This window comes from Carcharodon carcharias, chromosome 7, assembly GCF_017639515.1.
Source record: "Carcharodon carcharias isolate sCarCar2 chromosome 7, sCarCar2.pri, whole genome shotgun sequence".
NCBI classification, from domain to species: Eukaryota; Metazoa; Chordata; class Chondrichthyes; order Lamniformes; family Lamnidae; genus Carcharodon; species Carcharodon carcharias.
Genome location: NC_054473.1, coordinates 155,274,192 through 155,297,167, shown reverse-complemented (window position 1 = coordinate 155,297,167; position 22,976 = coordinate 155,274,192). Strand labels below are relative to the sequence as shown.

Below are 22,976 nucleotides of genomic sequence, written 5' to 3'. Positions count from 1 at the left end.
AATTAAGAATGGATGGTAGGGCACTCAAGATATAGCTCTAGTGGGGGTGGGGAGAGCATAAAAGATGTAAAAAAAATTTTTTTTTTCATAATGGAAATAGGTGGGAAAAGGAAAATCTATATAATTTATTGGAAAAAAAAGAAAAGGAAGGGGGAAACAGAAAGGGGGTGGGGATGGGGGAGGGAGCTCACGACCTAAAGTTGTTGAATTCAATATTCAGTCCGGATGGCTGTAAAGTGCCTAGTCGGAAGATGAGGTGTTGTTCCTCCAGTTTGCGTTGGGCTTCACTGGAACAATGCAGCAAGCCAAGGACAGACATGTGGGCAAGAGAGCAGGGTGGAGTGTTAAAATGGCAAGCGACAGGGAGGTTTGGGTCATTCTTGCGGACAGACCGCAGGTGTTCTGCAAAGCGGTCGCTCAGTTTACGTTTGGTCTCTCCAATGTAGAGGAGACCACACTGGGAGCAACGAATGCAGTAGACTAAGTTGGGGGAAATGCAAGTGAAATGCTGCTTCACTTGAAAGGAGTGTTTGGGTCCTTGGACGGTGAGGAGAGGGGAAGTGAAGGGGCAGGTGTTGCATCTGTTGCGTGGGCATGGGGTGGTGCCATAGGAGGGGGTTGAGGAGTAGGGGCTGATGGAGGATTGGACCAGGGTGTCTCGGTGGGAGCGATCCCTACGGAATGCCGATAGTGGGGGTGAAGGGAAGATGTGTTTGGTGGTGGCATCATGCTGGAGTTGGGGGAAATGGCGGAGGATGATCCTTTGAATGCGGCGGCTGGTGGGGTGATAAGTGAGGACAAGGGGGACCCTATCATGTTTCTGGGAGGGAGGAGAAGGCGTGAGGGCGGATGCGCGGGAGATGGGCCGGACACGGTTGAGGGCCCTGTCAACGACCGTGGGTGGAAAACCTCGGTTAAGGAAGAAGGAGGACATGTCAGAGGAACTGTTTTTGAAGGTAGCATCATCGGAACAGATGCGACAGAGGCAAAGGAACTGAGAGAATGGGATGGAGTCCTTACAGGAAGCGGGGTGTGAGGAGCTGTAGTCGAGATAGCTGTGGGAGTCGGTGGGTTTGTAATGGATATTGGTGGACAGTCTATCATCAGAGATTGAGACAGAGAGGTCAAGGAAGGGAAGGGAAGTGTCAGAGATGGACCAAGTGAAAATGATGGAGGGGTGGAGATTGGAAGCAAAATTAATAAATTTTTCCAAGTCCCGACGAGAGCATGAAGCGGCACCGAAGTAATCATCGATGTACCGGAGAAAGAGTTGTGGAAGGGGGCCGGAGTAGGACTGGAACAAGGAATGTTCCACATACCCCATAAAGAGACAGGCATAGCTGGGGCCCATGCGGGTACCCATAGCCACACCTTTTATTTGGAGGAAGTGAGAGGAGTTGAAGGAGAAATTGTTCAGCGTGAGAACAAGTTCAGCCAGACGGAGGAGAGTAGTGGTGGATGGGGATTGTTCGGGCCTCTGTTCAAGGAAGAAGCTAAGGGCCCTCAGACCATCCTGGTGGGGGATGGAGGTGTAGAGGGATTGGACGTCAATGGTGAAGAGGAAACGGTTGGGGCCAGGGAACTGGAAATTGTTGATGTGACGTAAGGTGTCAGAGGAATCACGGATGTAGGTGGGAAGGGACTGGACAAGGGGAGAGAGAAAGGAGTCAAGATAACGAGAAATGAGTTCTGTGGGGCAGGAGCAAGCTGAGACGATCGGTCTACCCGGGCAGTTCTGTTTGTGGATTTTGGGTAGGAGATAGAAGTGGGCCGTCCGAGGTTGGGCGACTATCAGGTTGCTCCAGCAACTGCTTGCAAAATGTTGGATGGCAATGAACCTATCTAGACCTTCATTTATAACGTTGTTAGCTCTTTCTCACAAATGCTTCAGTCTTTCCCCACCCCCTCCAAGTGCTACTCCATATTTTCTAACGCATTCCACTCCTTTAGTCAACATTCTTCACTCACCCTTTGACTGCACTCAAAAGGATTTAGCACACAAAATCCTCTTATTTGGGCTGCTGGTCAAGATCATGCACCAAGAGAAATGTTGCATAAAACAATCTGTGGCCATTCTGAATGTTAACAATTGGATTGGTTGTGAAAGGATTTCTCACAAGTTAGAAATTAAGGTAATTGGCTCACGTTTCTGCTTTTAGCCAGTGGAAGCTGTACCACGATCCTACTAAGTACTAAATAAATGCTAGTGTTCTTTCTCTTTATAATTTTGACATCAGGGAAAGAGAGAAATCTTAGAAAACATTTCATAGAATCGTTGAATCACAGACTGGCGAGGCCATTCCACCCATGTGTGTTCATGCTGGCTCAGTCCCACTTACCCATCTTTTTCCCCTAATCCTGCAATTTTTTTCTTTTCAGGTAATTAGCTAATTCTCGTTTCAAGGCCTCAATTGAATCTGCCTCCACCACATTCTAAAGCAATGCATTCCAGATCGTAACCATGTTTTCCTCATCATCGTTGATTCTTTTGCCAATCACCTTAAATCAGTGTTCTGTGGCTCTGGGTCCTTGCACCAATTGCAACAGTTTCTCCCTATGTACTCTCTCCAGATCCCTAATGATTTTGAATACCTCTATCAATTCCCCTCTTAATTTTCTCTTCTCCAAGGAGAACAATCCTAGCTTCTCCAACCTATCCATATAACTGATGTTCCTGATCCCTGGGACCAATCTCGTTCATCTTATCTGCACACTAATGGCTTCACATTCTTTCTAAATTATGGTCCCCAGAACTAGACACTGTACTCCAGCTGAGAGTGATCTGTTTTATAGGAACTGTTTACATTTGCTGTGCTGCAGATCATGTCTCAATTTGTGATATCTTTCTCTATATTCTTAGAAAGTGTGCTTGATGGGAATAGCATGACTAGTATTTCCACTTTTGCAAACAATTTTCTTTTCTTCAGCTTGGTATCCAACATCTTCAGAAATCCACTATCAGTTTAAGAGTCTTCAAATCAAGCTACTGAAAAATCAACCCAGTGTTTCCTGTTTGTACAGTACATAGTACATTCCCTATAAAGAATATGCCATCTAAGATTGAGAGCCTTGGGTTCAAGATTAACAAAGCTGAGCCTTGAAGATCCATGTCAGCACAGGGCTGCTGGAGTCTAAACAAACATTTAATCCCAAGAAGCTCATCTGGCTAGGTCCACCCTCATGGTTGCATTAATCAGTCAGGCTGGCTTGTCAACTGGTTACTGGGGAACTACCGGCAGTACAAGGTTAAGATTGCCACGTCTGCTTAGTTCCAAGTTTCCACCACAAGGGTGCTTCACCTTGGAACCATCTCAACCTCAATTTATCTCATTAACAGTTATAAATTGGTGATCAGGCAATGGAAAAGGGCAGCTGTCTAGTTTTCCTCAATTCAATCATCGCTCTGAACCTTCAATATACAATTGCTTGCTCTTACATCTGACCTCCAGTAGCTGTTGTCTTAATTCTAGATTTTATCACAGAACTACATAACAGGACTTAAGTATTGTTGAAAAAAGGGGGCATGCTATCAAAGCTTTTCATCAGGACAGCGCACAAAATAAGCCAGCAGTAAAGGTAACAACAATTCATACTGCATGAGCAGAAAGTGTCGATTGGTTGACAAGTGGACTCTGATTGGTAAAGGCATTGCCATGGAAAATGCAGCAGAGAACAGTTAACTGCCAAGCTTTTGTTCAAATTCACACCAGGAAGTTGGCTCTGATTGGTCAAAGCATTGCCATGGGGAATGAACCAGGGAATGGCTGTGCCCCAAACTTTTGTTTAGTTGGAAAAGGCACAAAGTGTGGACATGCTCCTTCTGTCTGCTAAGGACAGGGGCCTTTGTGTGAATATATGTGGCTTCTAGCACATGTAAATGAGCCACATTGCAAGCCCAACTAATAATCTTAAATTGTTTTCAGTGTAATTCTTAGCACAAACAGGATTATAACCAGCAGTATAAACTGTTGCTCCCTTTACTGTTAGTTTATCTTGCAAGCTATCCTGATGAGTGCAAGATGAAAAGTTTCCATAGCATGTCTTTTTTTCCAGCAATACTCAAATTCTGTACAGCCAAATGACTATTAACATAACAGAAATACGTGTTTCGCTTTGTGGAAGGCCCTACACAGGACATATCGTGTTATGCCAACTACCTGGATATTAGGCCAGAAGTCTCCTGGAATTGGCATCAATCTCCCAATGGCTTTTAAAAGAAACCTGGGAGATATTAAAAGGCAAAGGGTTCACTTTTACCCCTCCTTGCACTTGTCACTGGGAAAAGAACGAACAAATTGATCACATAAACAGAAATCCAGGTTGATAGGATTGTTTCCCTAAATTACCTTGGGAAAAACACATTTCTGAAATTATATAATTCACCTCATTTGGTAATTAGATCGGTAAACGTGACCAAGATTCAAGGTTCCACAGCAATAGTGAGCAAATTTACCAACAGGGGCAGACCCAGGCCAAGCTGACAGGGCAAAATCTCAGTTCTGAGGTGCTGTTGTACTGTGGACTTGGTTCGTGCACTGAACACTTCCAGGTTCTGCAAATGGTGTAGGGTGGAGGGCATGGCTCTGGCAGTTTATGCCCAAGGTTAAAACAGTTAAATATCAACATTTCAAACACATCTCAGTTCTAAGTAGATTTGTTGGAGCTGAGATAGACGGATGGAGTTTTCTCTATCCATGCTAGGGTCTGTCTGACAGTTAAAGGCGCTGGTTTAATTATTCATATCACTGAACTGGGAAGGCAGTCAGAGGAATTTTTAAAAAAAGTTAACTGCCCATCAGTTGCAGTTGTTGCCATATTTGATGCACTATTAACTCGATCAGTATCGTGTTGTTTTATTAGTTTTTTTCTAATCTTGGGACATTGAATACAACTCGTGTTGGAAGCCAGAATTAAGTATTTAAAAGACCCTGAGGTGATTGTTGTGGGGAGAGAAAGGAGAAATCAAAAAGAGAAATAAATGTCTAAAAGCTGAAACTGAGAATGGCCGAGGGAAGTGGGATGAGATGATGGGGTAGATGAGAAATTGGGCCAGTGAAGAAATTCATCTGTTCTTGTCAGGCCACCAGCTTTCCATGACATCACTCTCACCAAGGTCTTCCAGAATTATGTACAGCCAGAGTTGGCAACCCTACTGGATATTCCAGACATTTAAGTCCAATGTCACACAATAGCCTGACTCATTCATTAACTGATAAATCTAGGTTCTCACAAGGGGTTTCAGCAGAAAAACCTAATCACATGAAGCTGCTTTCTCCTTTCAGGTACTCAATGTCGGGCCACAGCATTCATTCGCAAAGCAAACCTTATCAAAGAGTAATTAATTTCATTGCTTGCTCCTGAATTTTTCAGATTTTCCAGGGAACAACCTTTGGTTTCATGCCCAAAGTGCTCTATAACATTGAAGAGAACAGTGTAGATGCCACGTCTTAACATCACAGGATTAACCTGTACAGAGGTTCTCCAATCTTTGACAAAAGGGAAGACAGATCAAAGCATTTTTCACCTAAGAACTCTAAACTGTGTCTAGGGTGGAAATGATATTTACCAGCATTGTGAATACCATTATGAAATAACATTGGTGCCCTACATATACCAGTCACTTATAAGGAGCAATACACAGTCATGAGACCACAGTGAATTTAGGATTTCTCCATTACCCAATATTATCCAATATCTGAAAAAAGCACACAACCCTTAAAAAAAAGAGCCAATGAACATTAGGAGGAGGAGGATCTAGTGAATGACCACATCCCAATTGTAACCGGATCCATGGCCCTTCAATTTAGTTAAGATATAGATTATCCATAAATAACTGAATGACAGGAACAGTTACAAAGGGCTGACTGGCCTATACCTGTTCCTTTATAAGCATTGAACCTTATGTAAAATGGTCATTGAGTCACCTATTCCCTATAATGCAGACATATACATTCCCAGAAAAAGTCCATTCTATGGTCTCCATTGTTGCAACCTTAAACACCAATTCCTTGAAAGTAACAGTTAAAATTGAGCCACAAATTTCTTCTAATCATTTTGCAAATTCAAGAAAAGTGTCCACTCCTCCTTGACAGTGAACTGGATAGATGAATGCAGTGCTACGACCTACCAATAGGTCCAGACAACTGCCTCTTTAAATGTAACAATGTTTAAATCAGACACTTTCTGCATATCCCCTAGACAAAATTATTAATTGTTGTTAAATTTCCACCAGAATAAATGCTAATTAAAAGTAATTAAAAATAGCCTTGTATCTCTATTAAATCTTCACCAATTTCCATTGCAGCTGTCATGTCTTGTTAGGGATTCACAATCCAAAAGCTCCACTACTAATTCTGCCATTTAATTAGACTGTATATTAGTAAAAATAATTTTATTTCTGCCAGCTTAAATGCAGATAATGTTATGCACACACAGCGAACTGTGAAACATAATAGATGTCACATGTTGCAGGACAAAAATGCACAGGATTAGGGTATGCACACGACTCACACAATAAATGTCAAAAGCTGGCAACACAACATGCTCCACGCGCTACTTGTGGATATTTTCTCTTACATAGGTCGGAGCTTTAAGACAAAGCCATGAGTTTTAACTTTTACTTTTTATTACTTAAACCTGCACTGATATATTTTCATTCTAGTGATTTACCTTTTCTTCTGTTCAGCGTAATAATTAATGGTGATGTAAGATGAAATTTTTCTCCATGATACCCAGATGTTTCTACGTGCAATTATTTCCTCCATCAGTTATCTTCAAGAGAGACAACTATATTTTACCAAGTAAATTAAAGGAATTTGGCTCCGTGATGCGTGTTGAGCAGAAAATGGAGTTCACTTATGTTCAGTTTGCTTTATAACTTAAACTTGTTATACTTTCTTCAAGCAAATTATTCATTCAAGACATAAGTACGGTTAGAGTTTCAGGCAGAGCACAGTATTTCCAAAACTAAGCGTTTATATTCAAAATGGAAAAATCATGATCGTATTCCAAATAAATTGAAACATCATAACTCAACTGGCATAACAGCAATAAAACAAATTGGTATTTAATTCACCGCAACTCTGAATGTGCGTACAGTAAACAATTGAATTGGATTGTAAGTAATGATGCAGATTAGAATGAGTCTTGCTGAGAAATTGCGCACTTCAAAATTAAGTGAAACTGACTAGATTTTTTAAAAACCTTTGCATCACAGCTATTAATCATTGGCTAACAATAAGAAAAAGACTGCAGCAAATTTGAAATAAAAACTGAAAATTACGGTGTACAACGCCACTATATACAGAAAAGATGGGTTAATGATTTGGATGTACCTTTTCATCAGAACTGGAAGGTGGGAAATTGAAATGTCCTTTTTATAAGGTTGAGTAACTTGAAAGGGGGACACAAACGGCAAGATGGAAAAGTATCAAAAGATGGCCAATGTCAAAAGAAATTGACAATGTTCTTAACAAGTGGACCTATCAAGAACCAAATGACATGTCAAGACAGGTAGTTACTTTGGATTTTTAACACATTTTATGCACAATCTTCCTTCCCTTGTTGTTTTCTAGTTTTTCAACTCCCCTCATACCTATTCCAACCACCTACACTTCATTCAACTTTGACCCTTTTCAACAACAAGGTACAAGAATGGGAATAATTATTGCACTGTCAGGCACACGTTGCTTAGGATTTCTATCTGGGAAAGTAGTGAGCAGCTCGTGTCCCAGCTCTCCTTTCATCTCTTCCTAATCATACTGACATTTTTATCTCCTTCCCTCTTCAATTCAGCCTGGCATTCCTCTTTCCCCCTCCAACTCAGTAAAGCTGGCATTCTCCTTCCAATCATCTCCCATTGTTAAAACTAGTATTGTTTCCTCCCCTCCAGGATTTATCCTGGCATTCTTTGCCATGACCCCACATCCCAGTTCACAGTGGCATGCTCTCGCCCTCCTCAGGCAATACTGCACTCTTCTTCCTCACTACAAAGCAGTACCAATGTCTCCCCACTTGGTTGCTGAAAGTGCCTTTCCAACTTCTACCCCTTTCTCCCTTCCATTCATCATTGATTCCTTCTTCTATCTATTGCTATTTATTCCCATTAAATTCTCTATTTCACTCCCATCCACTTCCCTCCTACTGATACCCTTTGCAATGCATTCTCTGATATGTAGAAAATATTAGCCTTTGAAAAGATAGCTTTCCATCATTTGTGAAAGATAACATCAATTGATATGATTCCGAATGTAGTTTATTTTGGTATGTAAATTCTTGGCTTTTGGAAGGTTTATTTCTACACCTAATAATTGTTAAGAACATAAGAAGTAGGAGCAGGAGTAGGCCATTTAGCCCCTCAAGCCTGCCCCGCCATTCAATAAAATCATGGCTGATCTGCCCCAGGCCACAACTCCTCTTTAGTGCCAGCTACTCTGCTACATCTAAAACTGTGTCTGTGTCTGTCAGTTCAGTAACTACATAAGATCCAAATGCTTACCCCATGCCAAATTAAGGGGAAAAAATACATAAATTGAATTATAAAGTTTCTGGGTCATTTTTTGATAATGGGGGCCCCAAAGCTGCAGGGTTGTAATGTTCAAAATCTCTGATTTATAGACAGGGAGAGTTTAAAGTTATAATCAGAACAGTAATTCATCATTGAGGCAGAAATATTTCAGCTGTTACCACCTTGCCAGCTGGTAATGAAAGAGTTTATTTCTCTAGCTGTGTGCTTCAAATACGATGCTCTACAAACATTCAAATCACAGTGGAGTGCTGATAACTAGAATCATCTGCTGGGATAATTTCCATCAATTCAAGATAAAAATGACTGATTTTTTACACCACAGACCAATTAACCATTCCCTGAAATTCAATCAAAAACAATTCTTTGAAACAGAATTTTTAGGTAACAACAGAGCCAACCTTACTATTTTTCTAAAGAAAAGAGAAAGCTAGATTTTTCATAATGACTAAGCCCTAATGAAATGCGGGGACATGTGGTTTTCAACTGTGTGACTTCATTTTATATTTGCCAAACAGCTAGCAAGTCACTTAGCCATTGGAACTGTTAAAAAATTCATTGTCCAACAATGGAGTGTGAAAATGTCAAGGGAAAAGAAGAATATTACTGTGAAGTAACATCACAGGGCATACTTACTTATGAAGCAAACTACTTATACCAAAAATTATGCATTGTCAGATCATATTAGATAGGAAAGAGCAAGTATGATATTCAAACTGAGTCGTTACTTACAATATACATGGCATGTTTCAGGACAGAATATACTGCAGGAAGCAATTTTCTTGGTGTGGAACAACATACTGTATCCCAGTGCCCACGAAAACTCTCATAGGAGGCAAAGGTGCGGCCCCCATATTTTAAAAAAACTCTCTCCATGTCAACAATCAATAGTTCATTAGCTGGGGAAGGAGGAGCCGGAAAAACCTGTGTCAGAACTACAGCGATCGGACGAGAAGAGAAGAAAGAATCACAGTATCGATAAGTGATGTAATTTAAACCATTAAGTACCCACATAGCTAACTGTTTATCTATGAACTGACAAGAACATGACTCTTACCTTGCTGTAAAAACTCTTGCAAAAGTTACACTTGTTGAATGAGATGTAACTGGGTTTATAAACTGTGAACTAACTTCACAGTTACTTGAGATTACCCTCTGTGATCCTGAAAAGCTAATCTTAAAATTTGTGTCATGTCTGGACAAATCATTTTCTCAAATAATAGTCAAGAGGAGTTACCCTGGGGGTTCTCAACATCAACTCCAACCTCCATGAAATCTCATGGCATCAGGTCAAACATGGGCAAGGTAACCTCGGAGTGATAACCACGTTCTGCCCATTCCCCTCCCCCGCTCAGTTGATGAATAAGTACTCCCCCATGTTGAACACTTGGAGTAAGCATGGAGGGTGACAGGGGCACAGAATGAACTCTGGGTGAGGGACTTCAATGTCCATCACGAAGGGTGGCTCGGTAGCACCACTACAGATAGAGCTGGCATAGTCCTAAAGGACATAGCTGCTAGACTGGGTCTGCGGCAGGTGGTGAGGGAACCAACAGGAGGGAAAAACATGCTTGGCCTCATCCTCACTAATCTGCCTGCTGCAGATGCATCTGTCCATGACAGTATCGGTAGGAGTGACCACCGCACAGTCCTTGTGGAGACGAAGTCCCATTTTCACATTGAGGATACCGTCCATCATGTTGTGTGGCACTACCAGCAGGCTAAATGGGATAGATTTCAAACAGATCTAGCAAATCAAAATTGGGTACCCATGTGGTGCTGTGAGCCATCAGCAACAACAGAATTGTACTCGAACATAAACTGTAAACTCATGGCCCAGCATTTTCCCCACTCTATCATTAACACCAAGGCAGGGGATCAACTCTGGTTCAATGAAGAGAACAGGAGGGCATGCCAGGAGCAACACCAGGCATTCTTAAAAATGAGGTGTCAACCTGGTGAAGCTACAAGACAGGACTACTTATGTACCAAACAGCATAAGCAACAAGTGATAGACAGAGCTAAGCAATTCCACAACCAACAGATCAGATCTAAAACAAAAACAGAATTACCTGGAAAAACTCAGCAGGTCTGGCAGCATCGGCGGAGAAGAAAAGAGTTGACGTTTCGAGTCCTCATGACCCTTCGACAGAACTAAGATCAGATCTAAGCTCTGCAGTCCTGCCACATCCAGCTGCGAATGGTGGTGGGCAATTAAACAACTCACTGGAGGAGGAGGATTCACAAATATCCCCATCCTCAATGATGGGTGAGCCCAGCACACCAGTGCAAAGATAAGGCTGACGCATTCACAGTAATCTTTAGCCAAAAGTGCCGAGTGGATGATCCATCTCGGCCTCCTCCAGGAGGTCCCCAGCATCATGGATGCCAGTCTTCAGCCAATTCAATTCACTCCATATATGATGAAGAAACGGCTGAAGGTACTGAATACTGCAAAGGCCATGGGCCCTGGCAATATTCCGGCAATAGTACTGAAGACTTGTACTCCAGAACTTGCCATAGCTACAACACAGGCATTTACCCAGCAATGTGGAAAATTGCCCAGGTATGTCCTGTACACAAAAAATAGGACAAATCCAACCCAGCCAATTACTGACCCATCAATCTACTCTCAAACATTAGTAAAGTGATGGAAGGTGTCATCAACAGTGTTATCAAACGGCACTTGCTTAGCAGTGACCTGCTCACTGACGCTCACTTTGGGATCCGCCAGGGTCACTCAATTTCTGACCTCATCACAGCCTTGGTTCAAACATGTACAAAAGAGCTGAACTCCAGAGGTGAGGTGACAGTGACTCCCTTGACATCCAGGCCGCATTTGACCGAGTCTGGCATCAAGAAGCCCTAGCAAAACTAGAGCCACTAGGAATCAGGGGGTAAATGCTCTGCTGGTTGGAGTCATACCTAGCACAAAGGAAGGTGGTTGTGGTTACTGGAGGTAAATCATCTCAGTTCCAGGTCATCACTGCAGGAGGCCCAACCATCTTCAGCTGCTTCATCAAATGATCTTATTTCCATCATAAGGTCAGAAGTGGGGATGTTCGCTGATGATTGCACAATCTTCTGCACCATTCACGATTCCTCAGAGGCTGAAGCTGTCCATGCCCAAATGCAGCAAGACCTGGATAATATCCAGGCTTGGATATTGGCAAGTGGCAAGTAACATTAGTGCCATACAAATGCCAGGTGATGACCATCTCCAACAAGACAGAATCTAACCATCAACCTTTGACATTCAATGGCATAACCATCGCTGAATCCCCTAGTACCAGCATCCTGGAGGTTACCATTGTGACTAAAGTACAATAATTTTCACACTATTTTTCTGGTTTATTGTGAAGTAGGTTTATGGGGGTAAGTATAGATGGATCTGTGTGATTTAATTACATTTGAAGTCATCAAAAGAAGCTTGGTGCTTGGCATGCTAATGAGTAAACATGGGTGGTGGCTTAGCATGTAAGGTGTGAAGGGGATTGGCATTTTTAGATAAATGAAGGGATTTTTGGATTTCAAAGGGATCTTAGTCTGTTTACAACTAGCCAGATAAGCAGGGCTAATGAATATGTTTATTTCTCCCAAAGGTTACTGATATTATTGCCAACATTTAAGTTTTTATATTATGAGGAAGATACAGTCTCAACAGCATATGAAACAATAGAATTTACATATTATAAAGAGAGAAGCATATATAAAGGAGAATGAAAGCCTATAAGGGAGGTAGGCCAAGTAAGATCTAACAGGTGTGTGTGAGAAAGCCTTAAACGAAGCCTTGAGCCATGTGTGCTTGAGTCTGCTATGTAACGAAACTGAAGTTACGCAAAAGCCATTTGGAATTCCACTGTCAAGTGGGTATTGTGTTAACTTGCTGGTCCTGTTTTAAATCTAAATTTTATTTTGGACCATTGCCTTAAAGGGGGTGTAACTGGGGGTCAGGTTAATTAGGAATTTTAGGAGTTATCATAGTAGTAAGTAATTGTAGTCTTATATATGTGCTTGAAGTATTTTATATTTTATTAAATATTTTAATTTAATTTTTAAAATCTATAAAGGTCTTGGTGGACTTATTACTTCTGAATTCAGTGCACACATCTTCCCATAATAAATACAAATTGAAAACCGTTGTGACTGGGCGACCAAGTTTCCTTTGTGGATTTGGTCCACCTGGCACATATCATTTGCCATGTTATAACACCACTGACCAGAAACTGAACTAGCCATAGCCATATAAATACTGCGGATATAACAGCAGGTCAGAGGCTAGGAACCCTGCAGCAAGTATCTCACTTCCTGACTCCCCAAATCCTGTCCACGATCTACAAGGCACAAGTCATGAGTGCGATGGAAAACTCTCCACTTGCCTGGATGAGTGCAGCCCCAACAACACTCAAAGTTTGACACCATCCAGGGCAAAGCTAGCCTGCTTGATTGGCACCTCTTCTACAAACATTCACTCCCTCCACCACTGACGAACAGTGGTACCAGTGTGTACTATCTACAAAATGCACTGCAGAAACTTACCAAGGCTCCTTAGACAGCACTTTTCAAATCCACGACCACTGCCATCTAGAAGGACAAGGGCAGCAGATACATGGGAACACCACCACCTGGAAGTTCCCGTCCAAGCCACTCACCATCCTGACTTGGAAATATATCGCTGTTCCTTCACTGTCTCTGGGTGAAAATCCTGGAACTCCCTAACAGCACTGTGGGTGTACCTTCACCAGAGGGACTGCAGCAGTTCAAGAAGGAAGCTCACCACCACCTTAAGGGCAATTAGGCATGGGCAATAAGTGCTGGCCTAGCCAGCGACATCCACATCCCGTAAAAGAATTTAAAAAAAAGATTGTTTCTCCAAGTGATCCAAAAAATGTCGAAGATGAATTATGGGATCCGAGTTGAAAGTTCACAGCAATCTATGACAAAATACTTATTTTTAATATCAGAAACAGGTGCTATTTTAGAAGACACAAATCAAAAGGGAAAACATGAAAAACCTGTACTTGAAAAGTTCAATTTCCTAAGCGTTATAACTAAAAATTGTTAAAGTAAAGCAAACTTACACATTAAAACTATTACTCCACGAAACTCCAGGGTCTAGTTATATGAAATCGAGTTCAATTAATCAAATTTGCCAGCTCAACTGGCCCATGATTCCTAAGTGTTCACTAATTTAAATATAAAACGTGAACCACTGATGTTGGTGTAGGTGATTACCATTTTGGTATGTGAAAAAAAAAGATTATTCAAATTAAATCAACGCTTTATACTTTATTTAATGAAATATTTCTACAAAGGATAGTTCGAACCACAACCATAACATTTTAAAAACCATCAAATTCATAGTTTTCAGCATCCGATGCAAAGAGTTCACTGGATTCATCCTGAGTCTCTTTGGCTATAGCATCATCATAAGGATTCCATTCTGGATCAGATGTGGTGCTTTCGATTTCATAATCATCCTTACACAACAAATCATCTCCCCTCCATCCATTGACTTGGATATGCCGCATTTTTTGAATGATCTGATGACAGTTTATGCATTAATTGATGTCAAAACCACAAAACATCAAGCAGGGTATTTTCATATTTCCATTCCTTCTGAATGTTTCCTTCTCCATCAACCGTTCACCTATTCAATTCAGCACAAACTTGATCCTTAAATGTCTTGTTGAGGCATACACCCAAAGGTTGAATGACAGACATTAGACCCCACCATTATAACTGCAACTTGGGTGTTATTTTGTCGCAAATGGCTCTTGATCTCATTGGTTATATGGGATCTGCACATGTCCCACACTAATAAACTGCAATCTTTGTGAAGGACACCTATTCCGCACGTGATTAATCCAAAGCTTTACACCAACCTCGTCCATCCAACCATTGTCATGGACATGTAAAAAAACTCCTGCAGGGAACCTGATTTATGATATGGTTTTACATGTGAAAATTACCATAAGCTTTAATTTCATTCTGTCAGTCATGCAGCCTTGTACAATCATGAATCTTGTCTTCTCATGTCCTATGGTTTTCACTAAAACTCCTTTTGAACTTTTCCACTCCAGAGTTTGGTTGCTGCGCATATTGAAATTGACAGGCTTTTCATCCATGTTGCCAATGTGACTTATGGGTACTTGTGTTTTTGCCACTGATGATGAATCACTGGAAACTGGTAATTTTCGCATCAAGGTCTCCTGGTAGTCTTTGAGAGATCTCAGTATTCTGTCGCCATACTGGACATTTGTGTACCATAAAGCAGCTGTGACAACTAGCTGTTGTTCTGAAATCTTTGCTGCACTCAGGATTTGATTTGGGCCACTTAAGTGCATATATATGCATTGAATTTCTGGTGACAAGGTAACCATCCTAACTATTCGAGGACCCATTCTGATACATGCATCTCAAGATCAGGCCGGTGGCTGGTTCCTGTTCTCATCACACATTTCGTCTTGGGCATATTCGTTAGAGCAGATTCCTTATTCTTCCATTCACGTGCTAGTTTTTCACGAACACTGAATTCCCTTGCTGCAGCACAGTTATTTGATGAGTTAGCAAACATTATGACCTTTAGCTTGAAAACAGCCCAATACTTCATTCTTTTGGCAGGAGGATCTATTTCGGTCACAACATGCAGTGTGCTATGTGTGGACATGTCTTCAACTTCCACGCATCTTTTTGGCAATGCAGCCCGTATCACCTGCTTGATCCCATGCACCAACTTATAAGGTAAGTCTAACCCTAAACAGGTAAGGGTGCTGAAAAACTGAGGCCGGCTCCTAATGCATTTATTAGCTGAAAAGTGGAAGGCCTAATTAAATGCAGAATATAGACCTAAATTTGCATTTTGGCACCAAAAAAAGGGATAGTCTTATATGGGTAAAGTTAGCACCATGATCTACAGTACTATGCACAGTTCTGGTCTATATTATTAAAAGAATACAGAGGCAGTTGGGAAGGTGCAAAGATTTAGAAAAATGAGACCAGAACTGGGAGTTTGTAACTCTCAGGATAGACTGAATAGATTGGGTTCTTTTTTCCAGAAGAGAGGGATGAGGGTGACTTAATAGTAGTGTTTAATAGACATAGTAAAGATGGTTCACTTGTTGGGAAGTTCAAAACTAGGGACCATAAAGAAAATAGTCACTAATAATCCAAAAGGGGATTCAGGAAAAAATTCTTGACCCAAGAAGTGGTTTGAAAGTGGAACTTACTACCACATGGAACAGTTGAGGTGAACAGCATAGATGCCTTTAAGGAGAAGCTAAATAAGAGGAAGGGAGAAAGGAATAGGAGGTGGTGCATGTAGACTTGGACGAAGCATCAGGTGGAACATTATAATTGACAGAGACCAGTAAGGCTAATAACCTGTTTCTATATATTCTTCTCAGGTATTCCTGTTGCATTTTCACCATCTTCAAAAGCAAAATATTTTTAAGACTCTCTAGAATTCTGTCACAAATAGAAGATGTCCCCTTTGTCTCCAAGTGGTTCTACTCCTTCTTTAGCAATCCTCTTACTCCTGCTCATAAACATCCTAACGTACATCCCCTTCTTTGCTACTCAGCCATGCTTACCTCTTTCAACAGTATTAGCCAAGCACAGACCCCTACCCCTGCACCGGTTTTACCCACAAATTTCCATCTTATGTCAGTCATAACATACTTAAAACACCTCCCAGTATTTTAACTCCATGACTCCGGCAAACCTCTCCAAATTGGTCCATTGTACAGTGATCAGAGAGAAGCAGACAGATATACAGGAAACTGCTATTTACTAACAGCAGATGAGCAGAGAAGCAATAAGAATGCATTCTCCTCTTTTCAATTGAAGTTGCACATCTGAGCACTCTTTTTCCACTGACTGTTTTTCTCTTTTTTACATTTCAACTTGATTACCACAGGTAATTAAGGAAACAGCCTTAACAAGTCCTAGGATGCAGTCTAGCATCAAATGTTGAAACTACAAAGCATATCTTATGATTTCACACCTGTTAATTTCTTAGACAAATGATGGAACCATCTCCCAATGGGTCAGTAAATTTACCTATTAAGCAGCTGAGCTCAGTAAAATAAAATTTCCTAATCTTTAGTGAATTAGCTGCTTGGTAACAGAGTTGCTTCAATTGGCCTCAGTGCCCCTGCATTAGGTAAGGTTCTTGTTCCTGCCCATAATCACTATGAAGCAGTGGCTGCTGTATGAGCACATATGAATACCAGATAAGTAAAAGACAAGGCTCAGTTGAGACACACTCAACCCTCCCACGCACCCCTCCCTCCTCCATTTGAATAAGCCACTGGCTATCGCTGTCAAGGTTGAAAAATAAATGGCACTTGGATCAAAAAAAAAATCCCTGTAGCACTGCACCCAATTAGGTGGGTGGTTAGTTGTATGGATAATGGTTCACCATTTGCAGAGTTTACCAAGGTCTGGGCCTCACTGGCTCACTGCTCAAGGTCCAATGGCAAAGCTGAGAATGCTGGCAAGACTGTGAATTGACGTTATGTAAACGCAAGGAGTTCGGTTAAAGTTTCTAGATCTGTTAGATTGGCGCAAGAAGCCATGTGAAGGTATAGGTACAAGCGCTGCACAGTGACTTGGGTCATAGGTGAGACACTTCTTCCTGTAGTGGGAACATTCCTACAGCCTACATATAAACCGAATGCATTAACTTTACTTCTCTCTCTGCAGATGCTGCCAGACTTGCTGAGTATTTCCAGCACTTTCTGTTTTTTATCTCAGATTTCCAGCATCTGCAGTGATTTATTTTCATCCTCCAACCTAGATATTCAATTGAGGAAGACATCCATGTGTTTGCTGGTATGAAACAATGTGAGCAGTATGACCATGACAGAAACGCTAAGCTATTTCATGAAATATACTGGTGACGTGTGCAGATGAAGCTCCGTGCCTGGAGTGTCTGTGTGCCGGAACAGGCACACATATGGGGGTCTTAGAGGTTAAATAATGTACAAGGCAAGGACCTCAGCAGATCGCAAAAATCACTGTCAGTTGACTTATGTTGATGAAGCAGCTGTAAGCAAAACTCCTAAGATTAAGGATGCTTTTGAAAGGTAGGACCCCAGTGGTCCTCTTCTACAGTTTCTAAAAAAAACTACAAAACCTGGTAGTTAAGAATCATTCACCAATTGCAGATCTGGAAGATAGCATCAGCCTCCATCTCAACTGAAAGGACTATTGTGTCGACACCTCTTTAAACAGTAGGCATAGCCATAAGTATCAATATTTTATTACATATAAAAAATGAGAAGTAAAGAGAGTAATTTCTAGAAGCTATAAGTGTTTGCTGCTCAACAAATCTCTCAGAAGGGAGAGAGAGAACCAAAGAATCACCTGATAAATCACATGAGAAATCTTATCATTCAGATACTGCACACTTGCAACCGATGTACATCTCGCAAATGTACACCCCTGAGAGAGCAAAGACTATACTATTTCAGTTCAAAAGAGAAAAACACACGGATAGCAGTGTGTCTGGGTGTACCCCAAAGATGCGCTAGGGAAACCCCCCAGAAGTTCCCAGATAAGGAGTGTACAGCATTTGTCCGGGAAATTCAAACTTCTGATGGGCAATTTCCCTGCACTGGGAACCATCCGAAAATGCGATTTAAATCACAAACTTCGATTGCTTCTGACTGCATTGCAGCAATAGTTATCCAGAAATAGATAAAAGAATTAAAACCATCTGGCTTCTGGGTAACTATAGCACTGACCTACCCGGCTCCCCCACAGGAATCCCTTGAGACCCCACCCCACCTCCCGGGACTACACCCTCTCCCCTCTGGACTACCCTTCTGGGACTCCCTCCACCACTGCACACTCCCACCCCCCACCCTGAGTCTATACCCCATGACCCCCCACAGGACTCCCGACTCCACCCACCAAAGGCCGATACATGACTACCCCAACCCCAGGGCCCAGGATCCACTGCCCACCGCACCCCACTCCCCCAACCCACCCCACCCTACGCTCCCCCCAACCCCCCAGCCCGAATGCACCTCCCCCACCCCCCGGCCCGACTCCCAACCATCTCCCACACCTTTCCAGGCCCACTTTCCAACTATCCCCTAACCCTCCCAGGCCCGCTTCTTGATTACCTGCCCATAGGCCCACCTCCCAACTACCCCTACCCCACCAAAAGCCTATCCACTTAACTTATACATTTACATTCTCCCTGACTTGTCAAAGGCCTTTAAACTCGGCTCGACCTTTAAACTTACCTGCGCCATATAAAAGGGGTTGTGGCTTACCCACCTTCAACTGAGCTGCCCTCATCTATATGCTGCAGGAGTGCGCTGCACTACCCAGACCTTGCTTGGCCTGAGTTGGAAGGTTGCACAAGTTAGGATCGCCTGGATTTCCAGGTAAGTAATTTTGCGCAGAGTGGCAATCCGAATCAATTGCCACTCTATCAGAAGTTACAGCCCAAAAATGCAGCAAAGAATTTGGGAGTAAAATTTGGGCTGGGGGGCGGGGGGGGTGGTTGTGGAGTTTTCTAGGATAGGAAAGAGGTAATACTCAAGAGTTCCCCTAAAAAATAAATATTTCCCTCTTCCACTGATTTCTCAGGAAAGGAATAAAGGAACGTTAGGCATACCTACAACTTAGTTATAATACCCTCCACACTTTCAATATCATTGCTTATTTTCACTATTGCAGGCTTATATTCTGGGTTCTTTTTGGGCAGTCAGCCTGCAAAAGATATATGGCACTGAAACAGGCCATCCAGTGCATGCCCATGTTTATGCTCCACTCGAGCCTCTTCCCATCTTTCCTGATCTAAATCTACCATCATAACACTGTATTCTCTCCTTCCTCATATGCTTGCCTTGCTTCAACCATTCCCTACGATAGTGAGTTCCACATTCTCAGCACTCTTTGGATAAAGAAGTACCTTTCTTGGTGACTACATAACATTGATGGTCTCTAGTTACACTTTTCCAACAAGTGGAAACATTCTCTCAGTATCCACTCGATCAAATCCTTTCACGATTTTAAAAACCTCTATTAGGTTGCCCCTCAGCCTTCTTTTTTTAGGAGAAAAGAGGCCCAGCCTATCAATCCTTTACCGAAAATATATACCCATGCATTTCTGATATCATCCTTGTAAATATTCTCTGCATCCTCTATATGCTTTCTATGCTTTCTATAATATAGTGACCAGAGCTGCATACAACACTCTAAGTGTGGTCTGACCAAGGTTCAATATGGGTTTGACATAACTTCCCTACTTTTCAATTCTAGGCATTCCAAGCTCCTAGTTATTTCTTTTAATGGCCTTACTAACCAGTGGCACAGCTTTTAATGATTGGTGTGTTTGTACTTCAAGATCCCTTTGTTCCTCTACCCACCACCCCCCCCAGACTTGCATCTTCCAAGTAATAAAAGTGACCTCCCTATTCTTTCTACCTAAATGTACTACCTCAGATTTTTGTGTGAATTTTATTTGCCAACTGTTTGCCCATTCTAATTGTTTGTAGTCCTCCTCAGCGATGACTATCGGCCCCAATTTGTTGTCATCTGCAAATTTAGAAAACACTTTTGATTCCCAAGTCCAAATTATTAATATAAATTGTGAACAGCAGTAGTGCCAGCACTGACTCTTGCGGAGCACCTCTTCCCACATTCGGCCACTCTCCCTAACTACCCTTTTCTCCACTACTTTTACCAGGCGTTTAAGTTGCCAGGAATAGGGAGAACAGTTAGAAAACACATCAACATGTTTACCTGCCCTGCCACTGTTGTCACTGAATAAATGGTTCTGTGTCGATCAGAACACAACAAAGTGCAGGAGCTCTGCACAAGACCGGTCTTGTTTCGACTTCTTGCTCACCAGGGGGCGGGGGGGGGGGGGGGGCGTGCGCGTACACCCGCGACCGCAGCGCGCGCCACCGACCTGCTCGCTCCCAAAAGGAGTTTTTCGGTCTCAAACCTTGATTCGTCAACACAGAATGGGAGCGAAATAAACTATGAGATGTGTGCAACGAGATAAATATGCTAGATTAATGTTCATGCCTCATCACTTAAATTCTAAACTTCTATGTCTCTCGGCTGCCGGTACCAGGTGTCAATTTGCACGAGCTGTCAAGGTGAGGTCGCCTCTCAATTTTGTAGACCACAGTCATAACGAGACGACCGACAAATTCCTCCAAGACCAAAAACCTTGGCATTATTGTTAACAAATACAATCACTTCAAAGTTACTTGAACTTGGGTTTTTTTTTAATCGTAAAATAAATCTTGCAATTTTCAAAGAAATGCATCCTTTTTCGACCCAAGAAAATGCGATGGGGAGAGTGCTCAGCAAAGTTCCAAGATCTCCTAATAAGAAACAGATACTGACGGCTTCCAGCCATAGAAAAAGGGAAAACTATTTCAAAGCTCTCCAGTTGCATTAATGGACTGCTGATGTTTAAAGACGTGCTGACACCAATTCATTCATATTTTTCAACACAATTCTCTATGTAGCTGCCGATTCAGAACGTTGTGCATGTTTCACCAATAATAATGTATTGAAACTAACAAGTTCAATAGGGCTGCTAGAACGCGTTTAACTGAAAATAGATGCCTGGTCCAAATAACTGAAAATTGTGTTTCGTCTGAGCGTTAACTGCTCTCAAAATAGTGATGGATCAACAGTAAACGTCTTAATTTTGTAATATCCCTAATTCTAAAGATTTCAGAGTGTAAAAGTGTGTAAAATAAAATTTGTGCATTATTTAATTTTCTCAAGTTTATGGTCAGCAATGAACTCCTAACTTTTCCAAATTCTAAGCCAAGCTAGTTCGATTTCTGATTCTCTTATGAAATTGCACAATACAGTAATGTTTACAATAGTTATCAATCACTCACCCTCTCGCAACCCAGAATGGTTCTCAGTGAAGAACGATTCGAGAGGTTAAAGTAACATGTGGAGCTATGGATGGATGGATGGATGTATCTATCTTCTTTGCAAATTATGTGAGAAGATCCTGCATTGTCGTTCTCCGCAGCAGCACTTCACTAAAACTCAGAGAAATCTCTCCGCCCTCACACTTTGTTAACTCTCTGTGTGCCAAAGAGCTTTTGTCCTCTTCCGTTTTGGTGTCAATTCGAACATTTTATTCACCTGCAGTTTCTTGCATGCTATTATTTTTTAAATATTGCCCGAAATATTGAAACGTCCATATTCTCAAGTTTCAACTTGGTAGATTGTTGAAACAGCCATCATCCCACAGACCATATCAAGTGGTTGTGCTCAGCTTAAGCTATAATTATGGCTCCGAAAGTACACGGGGCCATTCATCCCGGTGTTGCACTCTAAAACGGGAGGACCCCATCCTCCACCATCCATGACCAGAATACGTGGGAATCTGCTGATTTAAATATTGTATCCTTTGGCGTTTCTTTCCTGCAATTACCTGTAACATCAAAGTTATGCTGTGGCAAAGGTGGGAGCTACTGCTACAGTCTTCCCATGACAAGAAGTGGTTGAAAATTTCCCAAGAAGTTTATGGAAGTTTTGGGTTAGTACAGTGGTGAACTTTTTCGTAAGAGGGGCCACTGTTATTGATAGCTTATGAGATGTTATGGCACTTATAACGAATATTGGAGAAGCAGGCAGAGGGATCCAGAAAAAGGAATAGAGCATTGGAAAGATGCAAAAAAGAACACAACATTTTAAGGAGACAACCATTCATCACGCCTGGGTGAAATGCTGAAATAGAAAGGCTGCTAAGTGCCGTGTGGAGGGTCATACAGTTTTATAGAATAGTTAATTTCCTTAAGGTTTGTGCTGCTATCAATAATGTCTACATTGCATTGGTGGTGCTCAAAGAGCACCCAGTTATATGAACAGGAAATTGTTCAATTCCTTCAATACCCAAATAGTCCATGATACCACATGGTGATTTATATGCCTGATGGGCAATAAATGCTGGCCTAACCAGCGAAACCCACATCACTTGAAATAATAAAAAAAAGTCAAAGATTCCTTGTTTTCATCAAAAAGCAGGATATTGCAGATGGTGGAAATCTGAAATAAAAACAGAAAATGCTGCCAATGTTCAGCAAGCCAGGCAGCATCTGTGGAGAGAGAATCAGAGGTAATGTTTCAATCAATGACTTTTCATCAGAACTGGAAGATGTTAGGGAATGAACAGTTGTTAAGCAAGTGCACAGTCAGGGGAAGTGGAGATGGGTGGGTGGAGATCAGAGGAATGGAGTGCAGAAAGAATGAAAGGGTCTATGATAGGGTGAAGGGTGGGAGTGATTCATGGATGAAACAGATAATGATGCCTTTGTTTCAAATTTCCAGCATCCACAATATTTTGTGTTACTGTAATTAGTTGTTGAATTCGCAAAGCTCGAGTAGACAAGGGCAGTGCTGACTGGTGGCGGAGTGCCAAGCAGGAAATGGCTGCACTGGCACATTTACC

At 41.8% G+C, this 22,976-nt stretch overlaps 1 long non-coding RNA gene across 1 annotated transcript in view; it reads right to left on the bottom strand.

The window, feature by feature from the left end:
* LOC121280191 overlaps positions 1–21,520 on the bottom strand; it is a 903,449-nt gene extending 881,929 nt beyond the window's left edge. The window contains exon 1 of the long non-coding RNA XR_005943559.1: positions 21,412–21,520. This is a non-coding gene — a long non-coding RNA (uncharacterized LOC121280191). The remainder of the gene's footprint in view (positions 1–21,411) is intronic.
* Between the last annotated feature and the right edge of the window lie 1,456 nt (positions 21,521–22,976).